At 47.0% G+C, this 14,373-nt stretch overlaps 1 long non-coding RNA gene across 1 annotated transcript in view; it reads left to right on the forward strand.

Moving 5' to 3' along the window:
* The window catches only part of LOC147575777 (uncharacterized), a 51,015-nt gene that overhangs the window by 9,649 nt on the left and 26,993 nt on the right, over positions 1 to 14,373 (forward strand). Inside the window, exon 2 of the long non-coding RNA XR_015241545.1 lies at positions 7,347 to 7,594. This is a non-coding gene — a long non-coding RNA (uncharacterized LOC147575777). The remainder of the gene's footprint in view (positions 1 to 7,346; positions 7,595 to 14,373) is intronic.

Raw genomic sequence — 14,373 nt, forward strand, 5'->3', positions numbered from 1 at the left:
TTACCTATAGGCTTCTTCTCAAAGTTGTGTCTCCTTTGCGGGATACCTGAGCCCCTGGTACCCCCCAGCCCAGCCCATCCACTAGCCCCCCACCCTGCCCCCAGCACACTGGGCTCGGCACTCAACCAGCCTAGCCTGGCCCTGAGAAGAACAGGAAACACTTAACTACAGTGGTTGCCTCAAAAAGGCCCGTATTCCTGGGTTCGCTTTCTTCTGACCTGTTCCTAGCTCTGTTTGGACTGGTTTTCGTTGATGGGCTACACGAATGATTTTCAGGTTTTCCAAGTCTTTTCTCTTTCTGTGGATACTTTGGTCTAAATTTCCCAACCACAGCTACCTGTTGGTTATCATTTTTGCCAAACCTTGACCTCCAGGTTGCTAATTCATTCTCCGTCTCTCTCTCTGTCTCCCTGTCTTTGTCTCTCTCTATATATACAGTCTCCACAAATAACTTCTAACTTTAACTTTTTCTATCCCTAAAGGAACAACTGTAGTCAAAAATAGCCCATTGAACGTAGCCGTCTTTACTTAAAAATTTTTTTTGAATGTTTATTTATTTTTGAGAGAGAGAGAGAGACAGAGTGCAAGAGGGGGAGAGGCAGAGACACAGAATCTGACACAGGCTCCAGGCTCTGAGCTGTGAACACAGAGACCCGATATGGGGCTTGAACTCATGAACCATGAGATCATGACCTGAACCAAAGTCGAACGCTTAACCGACCAAGCCACCCAGGCGCCCCAAACCTATCTGTCTTTAAACAGCAGAGTTCTCTGGGGTGATTGTCGTGGGGACTCCTGGGACCCGTATCATCCCCAACAGAAATGCTCTGCAGAGTAGTGGCCGTCAGTGTGGTCAGGCTGAGTGTTGGGCTACTAGACATGAATCCATGGGGATTCCAACCAAAAGTACCCTGGGTGGTGTGATGGTGCGTGTCAGGGGAGAGAGACCGAGTCAAGAACTCTTACCAAGGGGCTTCTGTCAGTATAGACAGGACCCAAAAGTGAATGAGCTGTTTGTTTTATCGCGTAGACAAAATATTCTCTCCCTTTGGGAGTCCGTGTAGATGACGGTTCTGGCCATGGATATTTACTTGCACAATCCAGGAAGGACCTAGGAAGTGACAGCGTCGAAATTCCAACCTCCACAGTTGTCTGCAGTGGTTTTCTAGTCGTCCCGTGGAACATCCACCCTGCTAAATGTGAATTTTGCACATAACAACTTCCCTGACTCAAACCTGCCTTCACCTCTGTGGTCACTCCTTTCGTGTCTAATTACTCCCCGTCACCCATACACTTGGTGGGATTTAGGAGCCACCGCTCTACGGGCCCCAGGTTCCAGAAGGTTACGCGTAATGATACATTTATTATGCACCGAGCACTTTTTTTTTTTTTTAATTTTTTTTTCAACGTTTATTTATTTTTGGGACAGAGAGAGACAGAGCATGAACGGGGGAGGAGCAGAGAGAGAGGGAGACACAGAATCGGAAACAGGCTCCAGGCTCTGAGCCATCAGCCCAGAGCCTGACGTGGGGCTCGAACTCACAGACCGCGAGATTGTGACCTGGCTGAAGTTGGACGCTCAACCGACTGCGCCACCCAGGCGCCCCTCCGAGCACTTTTTTTTGAGCCCTTAACAATGCTCTACCTCAGGTAACGCCAGAACAACCCTATAAGGTAAGTGCTTTTATAGCCCTCATTTTTTAAAGGAAAACTCTACACCCAGTGTGGGGCTTAAACTCATGACTCCAAGATCAGGAGTTGCACACTCTACCAACTGAGCCAGCCAGGCACCCTATATAACCCTCATTTAAAAAAAAAATATTTTAGGCAACTGAGGCTAGTAGCTTATTCGTGGACCCCCAGTCAGGAACATGATGAATGTGGGATTTGAAAGCCAGGTAGTCTGATTGGCATCTCAACTTTTTTTTTTTTTCCATCACGTTAGTTCACATACAGTGTAGTCTTGGCTTCAGGAGTAGAACCCAGTGATTCATCACTTACATTTAACACCCAGTGCTCATCCCGAAAGGTGCCCCCCTTAATGCCTGTCACCCATTTAGCCCATCCCCCCACCCAATGCCTCTCCAGCAACCCTCAGCTTGTTCTCTGCATTTAAGAGTCTCTTATGGTTTGTCTCCCATCTTTGTTTTTATCTTATTTTTCCTTGTCTTCCCTTATGTTTGAAACTGTGGAGTTTCTCAAATTCCACATATGAGTGAAATCGTAAGATATGTTTGTCTCTGATCTCAGGTTTTTTTCATGTTTATTTTTTTTGAGGAGGGGAGGGGCAGAGAGAGAGAGAAAAAAAAGAAAGGGAGACAGAGAATGCCAAGCAGGCTCCTCATTGTCAGCGCAGAGCCTGACATGGGGCTTGAACTCACAAAACCATGAGATTGTGAATTGAGTTGAAACCAAGAGTCAGAGGCTTAACTGACTGAGCCACCCAGGTGCCCCCATACCTCGGCTTTAATTCCGACACAGCAGCAGTAAAGAGCACATTCTTGGAGCCAACCTTCCCAGGCTCAGAACCCAGCTCTTCAACATACTATCTGTGAGATCTTGAGTGAGTGTCCCCACCTGTAAAATGGGGCAGTAATAATAACACCTCCTGCAGGTGGTTGAGATGATTAGATCACTGAGAGGGAAAACGTGCCCGGCACATCGCAAGGATCGTACGGGCTCATCTCTATTTTTCTTACGCTACACCTGCCTCCATGTTTCAACCCCTGCCTTTAACACTAGGACAGCTTTTTAAACGTTTCATTTTTTAAAAATATCAACTGAACGAAAAAATAAAAAAATAAAAATAAAAAATATCACCTTTACCGAAAATTTGCAAGAAACGTACAATGAAATGTTCAGGTCCACTGATTACTAATAAACTACCATACAGGGAGCCTGGGTGGCTCAGTCGATCAAGTGTCCGACTCCTGATTTGGGCTCAGGTCACGATCCCAGGGTGGTGGGATCGAGTCCTGCGTCAGGCTCTGTGCTGCGTGTGGAGCCTGCTGAAGATTCTCTCTCCTTCTCTCTCTCTTTCTCTCCTTTTCCCCCTCTCCCCTGCTCACACACTCTCTCTCTCTCTCTCTCTCTCTCTCCACTTTAAAAAAAAGAAACACGAAAACCGCTACACAATTGTCATCTTCAGGAAGTTTAGCACTGATACAATATATGATCTAACATGCAGCCCGTATTCAAATTTCACCAATCGACCCAATAACGTCCTTTAGAGAAACTGCTTTTCCCTGTTCCGGGAACCAACCCAGAATCACATGTTGCTTTCAGTTACCATGGCGCACTCGCCTCCTTTAATCTGGGATGGCTCGCTCTTCAGCCTTGTTCTGTCGCTCATGTGGAACCACACAGTTTTTAGAATGCCTCTCGTTTGGGCCTGTCTGATTTGTTCCTTGTGATTAGGTTCAGATTATGAACTTTTGGCAGAAATGCTACAAAAATGTTATCTTCTTACTGTATCGTGCCAAGAGGCACATGATGTTACTTTTAATTTGTGGGGGAGATACCAGGAGACTATAAATATCCTGTTCCTCTCAAACTTGTACCCCGTGGTTTCTAGAACAGACCAGAAGGCCCCACACTCTATGACACAGGCACTCAGTCTGCACCTGGTCGCCCACGCCCTCCCTCATGCTATGTGTTCCTCCCCGCATGCCCCCCTTCTCCCCTACTTTGGGGATCTGCTCCTCATGCCCCTCCCTGCCTGTCACAGAGGGTTTGCACAGAGGAGGGATTCCATATATACTTGTCAAATCCAAATAAAAATTTTAAAATATGTGATCTGAGGTCCTGTGTGTCTGCTCAGGAATAGCACCTCAATCTTTTAGAAAGATTTCATTTATAGCTAATTGAAGTGAGACCTCCAAGAACACAACACAAATATCCTTCTTTTCCTCTGCCTCCGGGGGACTCAGACAAAGAACTTTGAGTAATATATATATATATATATATATATATATATATATATATATATGAAAAAGAAAGGAGAGAAGGAGAGACGGGGCGGGGGGAGAGGGCATGAATGAGGGGGGAAGGGAGGGTTCAACATGAATACACCTCCTAACCCAGTGACTCTCCTCCATTCCGTGTTTGTGGTAAAAAAGAGTGAGAGACCCGCTAGGTATTCCTCACTGGGGAGAAAAGAAATTGTGGTGGAGTTGCATTCATTCATTTACTCAACAAATATTAACTGAGAATCTGTCGTGCCTGGCACTGTTCTATTTGCTGAGGATGTAGCTGTGATTAAAACCAAGTCCCTGGGGCACCTGGGTGGCTCAGTCGGTTGGGCGTCCGACTTCAGCTCAGGTCATGATCTCACAGCTGGTGAGTTCGAGCCCCTCGTCGGGCTCTGGGCTGACAGCTCGGAGCCTGGAGCCTGTTTCAGATTCTGTGTCTCCCTCTCTCTCTCTGCCCTCCTCCGTTCATGCTCTGTCTCTCTCTGTCTCAAAAACAAATAAGCATTGAAAAAACCAAACAAACAAGTCCCTGCTCTCAATGCTAACAAACAACGGACAGCCGTTACCCACATGCACGCGCGCACACACGTGCACACACTCACACGCTCGCAAATGCATATCAGGGCTACAGGGAGAAGGGCAGGGAGAGAATACTTTGCATCACCGGAAGTAATGAACTAGGTTTACAAACGCTAATGTAAATAAAACTTAAAAACGTGGTCACTGGGAAGAAGACATAGAATGAAATCGATGGCACAGAGCCATCTGTAGGGTTTAAGGACGTATACGCAAAGTGATGCTGTATGTGCATATGCATGTACACATATACGTGTATATCTGTGTACACACTTGGGTATACGCCTATATCTAAGGATGTGGACGTAGATGTGTGCATTCAGGTGTCCATGTATAGCTAGAGACATGTATTTACACGGGTTAGCGTGTAACCCAGATGGCAGTGAGAATGGATGTTGGCGAGGGAATAAAGGGGGGACAATGTAAAATGAAGCAGATAAGCTTCGCCTGAATGGATGAGAGGAGGCCAGGAGCCAAGGTGTCTCAATTGAATGTACCTGAGGTCCAAAAAGAGAGGGGAAGGGGGACTTTGCTGCCGAGGACAAAGAAATGAATGACTTTCCTTCCTCCCTACGTTCTGGGACTAGGGCCGTCTGGACTCTCTCCACTTCTCCCCTCTGTACCTTCCCCCCACAGCCCCCAGAGCCAAGCGGCAGGGGCGAGCCGGTAACAGGAGGAAGGTGGGGGACTACGAGGCAGGGAGCTCTCCCAGGCTGTGACTACTGTCACTTTGTCACATAGGCCCGGTTCACGTTCCAGCTCCATCACTTACTGGACACGCGATCTTTGGGCAGATTGCTTAACTTTTCCCATCTGTGAACTGAGAATGATAATAATCCTTTCAGGGGATGGTGGTGAGGACTCCGTGGGCCAATGCCCTTAAATCCCTCACCGCCAGACCTGGACCACAGCGCATTCTTGGAAATTCTTAGTTTTTAGCACTCTTATCTTTTGCTGTCATAAGAAGATTGCCAAACTAGCTCCAGAACAGCTCTCGGAATGCTTGGAACACGGCTGATAGGCTCTGGGCAGGGTACTGGTGACTTTTGCCAAATGACGCCTGCGGCTTTCACTTTCTAAACATGGCAGACTGGACCCTCCTCCAGCATCAGGGGCTGAAGATCATTCCAGTACACACACTCGGCCTGGGCGTGTTCCCATGACTGAACCGGAGGAAAGCCTGCACTGCCCTGCTGATATTCTTTCCGGGAAGCTACTGAACTGCTCGTGTTTCGTTTTCAACACACGGTGCTCAGGACAGATTCTTCTTTCTGGACATTTGGGATGGGGTCACATGAGTGATTGGGTCCAAGCAGCGGGAAGGAGGCACGTGTGGGCACCCGGGACCGCGAGCAGGCGTGTGTCCCCTCCTTCTAGGTGGTGGCTGCGTTCCCACCTCTGATTTTCCTTTTAACGGCAGGGCACTCAACCCTCAGCCCAGGCCAGTGTAGATGCCTGACGTCGGCACGATAGCTTTGGCAGGAATTATGAGCCCTCTTTTGAAATCTGTACTTCTCAGAGGCAGCATGGCAATAATGACAGGAGGGCCCAGAGTTTCACCGGGACGAAAGTGAAGCAGCTCTTTGTGGGTGGGACTACAGAACCCTCAGATCTTCTCCACCCTCTGTGTGGTGGACAGGAGGACAGGAGGGCCCCCTGGGAGGAGTGGGGACATGCATCTGTGAGCCCCCACCAGATGCGTTTCTGCCCTCAAAAGCATAAGTCAACAATCCCAAGCGCGGCCCTTGGGATTGACTTCTCAGAGGTCTGCAGAAGGTGCTAGACTTTGCACTCCTTGTGGTCGGGGGCTGTGCCTAATTGATCTTGTTCTCCCAGAGGCTGGCACAGGGCCGGGCTCAAAGCAGCTGCTCTGTAAGTGTTTGCAAAATAGAACCAAGCGTTGAGGGAAATTGATTAAAGCTTAAAACCAAAAGTGGCTGTCACATCTTTTTGCCGTGCGGCCAGCTGAAATGAACGCCAACTCTTACGGACAGAAGGGCACACACCCACCACCTATTGGCTTCTGAGATTTTTTTTTCCCTTTAGAAATGCAAACTGCAGGGTCTCCCAGGATGCTGTTCGCAAGAACATTCTCGCCAGCGTGATAGTACATTCCTGTTTGCATTGCTGTAGTAGAGTTCATGCACCTGCAAAATGCCTCTGATTCATCCTTTCCCTCACTCTCCAAAGCAAGGTCACTGGGGCATCTCCAGTCTACACTGCAGGCTCCCGCTGGGAGCAAAGCTGTGGGGAGCAAGCACAGTCAGTGAAGGAGGAGAGAGAGGGATTGGTCTCTTTCCTGCCACCTGGGGTCCAGTCTTTCCTTAAACCTGCTGAGTCAGAACCCTTACACTTGAAGAAACAAGAAACAAAGGTTCCTTTTGCTCTTTGGTGTTCTGAATCTGGCCTTCCAAATCGTCTCAAAGTATTTTGTTCTTCCAAGTAGCTGCTGACAAGCTGCAATCCATTTCGGGCAGAGAGGAGTCGCATGAACACGGAGTGCTGAGCTCATGTCCCTGGCATACTCTGAGTTCGTTGCTGACTCCCTTACGCCGTTTACTGTGAACACCTTTTTTTTTAGAACGAGCTACCTGAATCACAGATTATTACGAATATATTATTACACATGGAAAATTTCCCTCAGAGATTCCCCAGCCTCCCTAGCCAGTGTAGAGCCAAAAGAAGTTCTCTCTCTCTCTCTCTAGATCAACTAAATCTATCAGGAAAGAAGTTCGTCTTCTTAGTCATTGCCTTATATACAATGGTAGCTGAGTTGATATTCTCCTTTTTCTCCTCCAGCAAATCCATCTCAGTTCTGAAAAGAACGAGCCGAAAAGCCACTTTTCCAACTCGGATCCAGAAGGTCAGTTTCATCACAAAGAGGACAGCTTTTCACTTTACCGCCAATCAAATTCTTCTTAGAGAAGGAGACAAAGACAGCCTCGATGCTGGGTATCAGAAGACATTGAGAGATCTAGTGGTTTTTTGACTAATGGACATTTTCTGGTGGCCCATGTCCCAGAACCAGAGCCTACGAGGAAGATCAGGTAAGGAACAGTGTAGGGAACACACAAGTTGAAGTAGGGTAAGTTTGGTCTGAAATGCCGCTCTGCCATTACCACCTGTGTTTCCTTGAGCAAGATCCAGAACTTCTCTGCTGCTTGTGGTGGAAGACAGTCTAGCTGAGCACCTGGGTTCAAATCCTGGCTCTGTGTTTTGTTTTTGAGCAACTTACTGAATATACCTCGGCCTCAACGATCTCAATTGTAAAATGAGAGTAATAATTGTACCTACTTATAGAGTTGTCCTGAGGATTAAATGATTTAATGTGTGTAAAGGTTATGGAAGATGGCCAGGGACTATGGCAATCACTCAGAAAAAGAAAGGAAATGTAGCTAGTAACATTTATAAAATGGGGTTAATAATGCCTACCTTATGGGAGAGTTTTAGAGAAGAATCGAAGAGCCAACATTTAAATATCAGGCATCCATTAGGTCCTTCAGCAATGCTTCCATCCCTCTCCTTCTGTCTTTTTTTTAAGTTTGTTGAGAGAGAGAGAGAGAGAGAGAGCACAAGCAGGGTAGGGGCAGAGAGAGAGTGAGAGAGAGAATCCCAAGCAGGCTCCATGCGGTCAGCTCAGAGCCCGACGCGGAGCTCGATCCCAGGAACAGTGAGATCATGACCTTAGTCGGATGCTTAACCAACTGAGCCACCCAGGTGCCCCACCCCCATCCCTCCCCTACTAACATTGGTACACCTAAAATATTTACATATCATGAGCACACGCAGAAGCTTTGAAAGGAGAAAAAGCAGGACGCAGATTCTGGGGTGAGGGTGTGTTAAAGCACATGGAAGGTGGGAGTGTTGTTACCCACAGCAGCCTAGGTCCCAGGACATCCCCCGTGCTCTCTGGCATTGCTGTGCCTCCGGCCTTGCAGCTCAGCAGAGCGGGACCCTCTGAGGTGCTGGACTGGATTCTCTCTCTCTTTGATGAACCTCTCTGCACGCTGACTTTATCAAGGCTCCAGGACGGTCTCCCCTCATCTGAAAGTCCTGTCCATCCTCCAGAGCAAGGGTTGGCAACCTTCTTCTTAAAGAGCCACATAAGAAATATTTTCTGCCTTGTAGACCATATGATCTACATCACAGCTATTAGATTCTGCCATTATAGTTCTAAAGCACCAGGGACTATACCTAAACGAATGGACATCTTCCAGTAAAAGTTTATTTGGGAAAACTGAAATTTCAATTTCATTTCATTTCCACCAGTCACGAAATGGTTTTCTTCTCTTGGTTTTTTCTCAACTATTTGTAAATATGCAGACCATTCTTAGTTCACAGACCGCACAAAAACAGGCACGGGGCTGAACTTGACAAGAGGGCCCTAGTTTGCCGATCTCTGTGAACCCCTTTTCTGGTTTAGAGTATTTCCTTTGGATAATGTCTAGTCACCGTTATTTATTTTTTTCTTCTAATGTGACACTAGCCTTATAGGCTTGCCACAATGTATGTGGGATATGTTCTTGGGTGGACGTGCCTTTTAAGAAAATTTTTTTATTTACTTATTTGAGACAGAAAGATAGAGCTTGAGTGGAGGAGGGGCAGAGAGAGAGGGAGAGAGAATCCCAAGCAGGCCCTGAGCCATCAGCACAGAGCCCCAGTTCAGGGCTTGAACTCACAAACCATGAGATCATGACCTGAGCAGAAGCCAAGAGTTGGATGCTTAACTGACTGGGCCACCCAGGTGCCCCTTGAGTGGACGTGCTTTTGAGTATAACATTTGGGTATCTATGAACTATGGTATGGGGCTCCTATGAAAATGGACTTGGGAAGCCTCGAGCTTTTTTTTATTAATTTTTTTTAACGTTTATTTATTTTTGAGACAGAGAGAGACAGAGCATGATTGGGGGAGGGGCAGAGAGAGAGGGAGACACAGAATCTGAAACAGGCTCCAGGCTCTGAGCTGTCAGCACAGAGCCCAACGCGGGGCTCGAACTCACGGACCGCGAGATCGTGACCTGAGCTGAAGTCAGACGCTTCACCGACTGAACCACCCAGGCGCCCCCTTTTTTTTTTTTATTAATTTCTTTTTTAAGCCTCGAGCTTTTTATTCTCCATTTCCATTTCTGAATCAGTGCCTGGTAGGCACCCATTAATTAATTGTTTTATTATGATAAAATACATGAAAGATAAAAACTACCATTGTAACCATCGTAAAGTACGCACCTCGGTGGCATGACAGATGTTCGCAGTGTCGGGCGATCACCACTCTCCCCAGTCCCCAAGCTTTCTCTTCATGCCACTGTTAATTCGTTCTTCCACCCTCTGAACATTACCTGTGTCGGATGCAAGCTTGGAGACGTCAGGGTCCATCTTGGCAAGCAACAGCCTGTACTTCAGAAACATGGGAACAGCCCTGCCTTTGTTGAGTTCAGAGTCAGAGAGGGAAATTAAAACAGCCAGTCTGATTTTCAGGAAAAAACCAGCAGTTGCGTTTAATGGATCTTAATATTTTGTCTTGCTTTCTCTCTTATTCTATTTTCATGTTAGACATGCAGTGATACTGACCATGATTTTGTAGGTGTTGGTTTTCGAGGCTTCTCCAAAACATGAGTTATTTTCTCCTAAAATGGCCAGAACTTCAGTCTCTCTTTCTTGCTGAAGAGCTGGTACCCCTAGATGATTCTCCAAAAAATGAGTTATTTTCTCCTAAAATGGCCAGAACTTCAGCCTCTCTTTCTTGCTAAAGAGTTGGTACTCCTAGACGACACAAGGACCAAACCCAATGATGGCCGGTTGACGTGAAGTAAAATAAATGGGCATACGGTTTCCTCATACTTTTTCAGGATGCATCTTTGACATGTTGTTAAAGTAAAATAGTAAACAGCCTGAGATACTACTGACTCTATATCTGTGTGAGGCCTTGGTGTGGCTATATGTCAGGCAACCCTCTATTTAACACAAGGAAAGACCTACAAGTGTCTTTCACGCTCTTGAGCTATTTGTCTCAATATCTGGTTCCTCTGAATCGGGCATCATCAGCCTCATGCAGAAAGTAGACAGAGAACGAGCCGGAAAGGGGCAGAGACAGAAGGAGACACAGAATCCGAAGCAGGCTCCAGGTGCTGAGCTGTCAGCACAGACCCAGATGCAGGGCTCGAACTTGCTGACCGTGAAATCATAGCTGAGCCGAAGTCAGATGCTTAACCCACAGAGCCACCCAGACGCCCGTCCCTGTTTCTTTGCATGAGGGAGAAATATGCTTTACGAACCTTGTGACTTGGCAAATATGCAGGGGGGGGAGACAGGGGAGGGAAAGGGAGGTTGAGGTCCGTACAGACGTGATTTAAGTCCCGCATCATAAGCAGACATGGAGGAAACCAGTTTTCCCCATACAAGGTGATGGTTTTCTCCGAACTGAGTTGATAGCCTCTCTAATACATTATTTCCCCCCCAAATAAATATTGACTGACTAAAGTTGCCTTCATAGTCACCATAACTCTTGTTAGTTTTATGGATACAATGTACCTAAATACGTGTACACATATGCGTATATATTTATATATACACACATATACATATATTGCACATACACATATACCTACACACATGCACACACACGTATACATACATGCACATGCATTCATACACCTTTTCATACATACATACATTCATACATACATGCACATATGCACTCAACATTTATATCATCTTTTTTCCCCCCTCCGGAAGGAGAAGGGACAACAAATTGCTCAGTGGAAGAATGTGTTTTCCCCGTGACCTGTTCTCAGGCAGCAGTTGTTACAACATCAGAGTGTGAATCCAATGACCGAGTTGCCACTCTTGTGCTCACCTGTCAGCATTGCTGCACGTGACAGAAAGGAAATAGACCCTTCGGAATAGTCAGGGGCCTGTGATCTCTGGCACCAAGAATGTTGGAAACGTGACAAAAGTAATGAATGTGGTGAGCAGCACCCTGCCCGCTCGGGACTATTTGCACAATTGCTACTGTACTTGTGTGTCTGTCTGAATTATAGCAGAATGGAAACCCGTGGGACTGGCTGCAGAATTTGACATGGGGGAAGGCCCTGTAATTGGATCATTGGACATGAGCCTTGAGGGTCCTTGGCTTTGTCTTTTAGGCTGACTTGTCTGGACCATGCTACACCATCTCCAAAATCCCAAGGTGCTTTTAGCCAATAAAACGAAAGACTCCGCATCAGACTGGCTTTAGCGGGCATCCTCTGAGCTGTTTTTCCCCCAATGTGGGCATCACCACTGAGGCCTCCGGCAGCTTCTGCTCTAACTCAGCACAGGAACCGCACTCAGAAGAATCTGTGCTGAGTTGAATGCTCTGGTGTTGCTGTCTTACAGTCCTCAATTTTTGAGCAAGGAGCCCCTGAATTTTCATTTTTGCCCTGGGCCTGACAAAGTATGTGTCTGGTTGTGCCAGCACACGTGAGCTCCCTGAACCCACGACCCACAGCAGCACGTTTGTTCGGCAATTATCTAGAACCTTCTCCCTGGCAGCCCATGACAGTCCCTTGGAGAGTGTGTTTTCCCACGCCCTCCGTGGCAGCACCTCAGGCCACTGAATCAGAGGCTCTGGGAGAGGCAACCTGGAATCTGTAGATTTCAACAACTCACCAGACTGAACCAACTTTGGAAACCGCTACCTAAAGGCAAGCCACCCTTTCCCACATATAAACCGTATAAATGGACCATAAATGGGCGTCTGGTCCATTACCACGCTCTGGGGTTGGTAGGTTTACTATTTATTATCCCCATTTTACAGGAGTAACTAAGGACCTGGGAGACTATGTGAGTTGTCCAAGAGCTAGAATGGGGCTTGGACTCAGTGTATTTGCCTTTTGGGGCTTCTCTTTCCGCTGTCCATGGTACTGTTCATGTGTGTATTAGTGTGTGTGTGTGTGTGTGTGTGTGTGTGTGTGTGTGTGTGCGTGTGCGCATGCGCACGGGTGTGCGTATCTGTGTGTGTCTTGAGATCTATGCTTGCTGTACTGTGTTTAGACCATGACCTTGGAACCAACTTGAGCACACAGGCCACGTCCAGGCACCCTGCTTGAAACCACCTCTAACCATTCCCAGCCACTCCCTACTCTGTGCTCTAATGATCTTTGCGTAGAACTGTGTGGAACAGTCAGGTGCTCATCTGCTCACATCTTTCCCCCATTACACTCTGGGCTCTTTGAAGTGGTCGCAGTGCAGTGACGGGTGCACTTTAATTAGGTGTGGACAGGCCCAGGTTTGCCTCTCAGTTCAGCCAGTGTAGGGCTGCCGTGCTAAGTCCCACACTGTGTGGCTTTAAACCACAGAAATGTACTGTGTCACAGCTCTGAGGCTCCGAAGTCTGAAATCGATTGTTGGCAGGGTGGTCCCTTAGGAGGGCTGGCGGGAGAGAGTCTGTTCTATGTCTCTCCCGTAGCTTCTTCTTGTTTGCCAGCCATCTTTGGCAATCCTTGGCTTGTAGAAGCATCTTCCCAGTTTCTGCCTCCGTCTTCGCATGGTGGTTTTCCCGTGTGCATGTCTGGATCCAAATTTCTCTTTTTTATAAGGACCACCGGTCATGTTAGATTAGGGTCCACCCTAATGATTTCATTTCAACTCGACTGCTTCTGGAAAAAGCCTGTCTCCAAATAAGGTCACACTGTGTGGTACTGGGGGGTTAGGACACCATTATAATCTTTTGAGGGGGACACAGTTCAACCCATAACAGCCAGTGAGGGACTAGATTCATGACTTTGAGCAAGTATCTGAGATTCACAGAATCTCAGTTTCTTTATCTGTGAAATCAGGATTTTAAAAATATCTACTACAGAGTCTTTAAAATATTTTTTGATGTTTTATTTATTTTTGAGATACAGACTGAGTGCAAGTTGGAGAGGGGCAGAGAGAGAGGGAGGCTCCAGGCTCCGAGTTGTCAGCACAGAGCCCAATGTGGGGCTTGAACTCATTAGCTGTGAGATCATGACCTGAACCGAAGTTGGGTGCTTACCCGACGGAGCCACCCAGGCACCCCTACGGGCTTTTTTTTTTCTTAATTTTCATCAGATTAGACACCACACTTAATTTTTTTTTTTCTTTTGGGGCACCTGGGTGGCTCCGTCGGGTAAGCGTCCGACTTTGGCTCAGATCATGATCTCACGGTTCGCGACTTCAATTACCGCGTCGGGCCCTGTGCTGACAGCTCAGAGCCTGGAGCCTGCTTCACATTCTGTGTCTTCCTCTCTCTCTGCCCCTCCCTCACTTTCACTCTGTCCCTCTCTCAAAAAATAAACAAGAAAAGAAATCTTTAAAGAAAATATTTTTTTCTTTTCTATTTATCTGTTTAGTATTTATTTATTTTTGAGAGAGACAACGTGCACATGGGGGAGGGGCAGAAGTAGTCTCCAGGTTCTGAGCTGTCAGCACAGAGCCCAACACGGGGCTTGAAGTTGTGAACTGTAAGATCATGACCTGAGCCAAAGTCAGACACTTGACCAACTGAGCCACCCAGGCACCCTCTTTTTTTTTTCCTTTTTACAAGCGAGGTGCAGAACAGTGAAGTTAGTTGCTATAATCTGGCTTAAAGGAGATGGGCAACTCGCCATCCATTCTGTGCGTGCGTGTGCGTGCACGCAGGTGTGCGTCCCACAGGCTGGGACTATCTAAATCATGGGACCATCAGAACCTAAGGCAGACTAACAGAAACCACATAGCATGCAAACATGATGACTTCACATTTTCACTCCAATGCAAGGGGATATCAGCAATGAAATCAAGAACTAGGCAACTTTGCTGCTGCTAAATCAGCTTTATCATTTTC

Source organism: Puma concolor, chromosome D2 (genome assembly GCF_028749965.1).
Source record: "Puma concolor isolate L17-30 chromosome D2, mPumCon1.1.hap2, whole genome shotgun sequence".
NCBI classification, from domain to species: domain Eukaryota; kingdom Metazoa; phylum Chordata; class Mammalia; order Carnivora; family Felidae; genus Puma; species Puma concolor.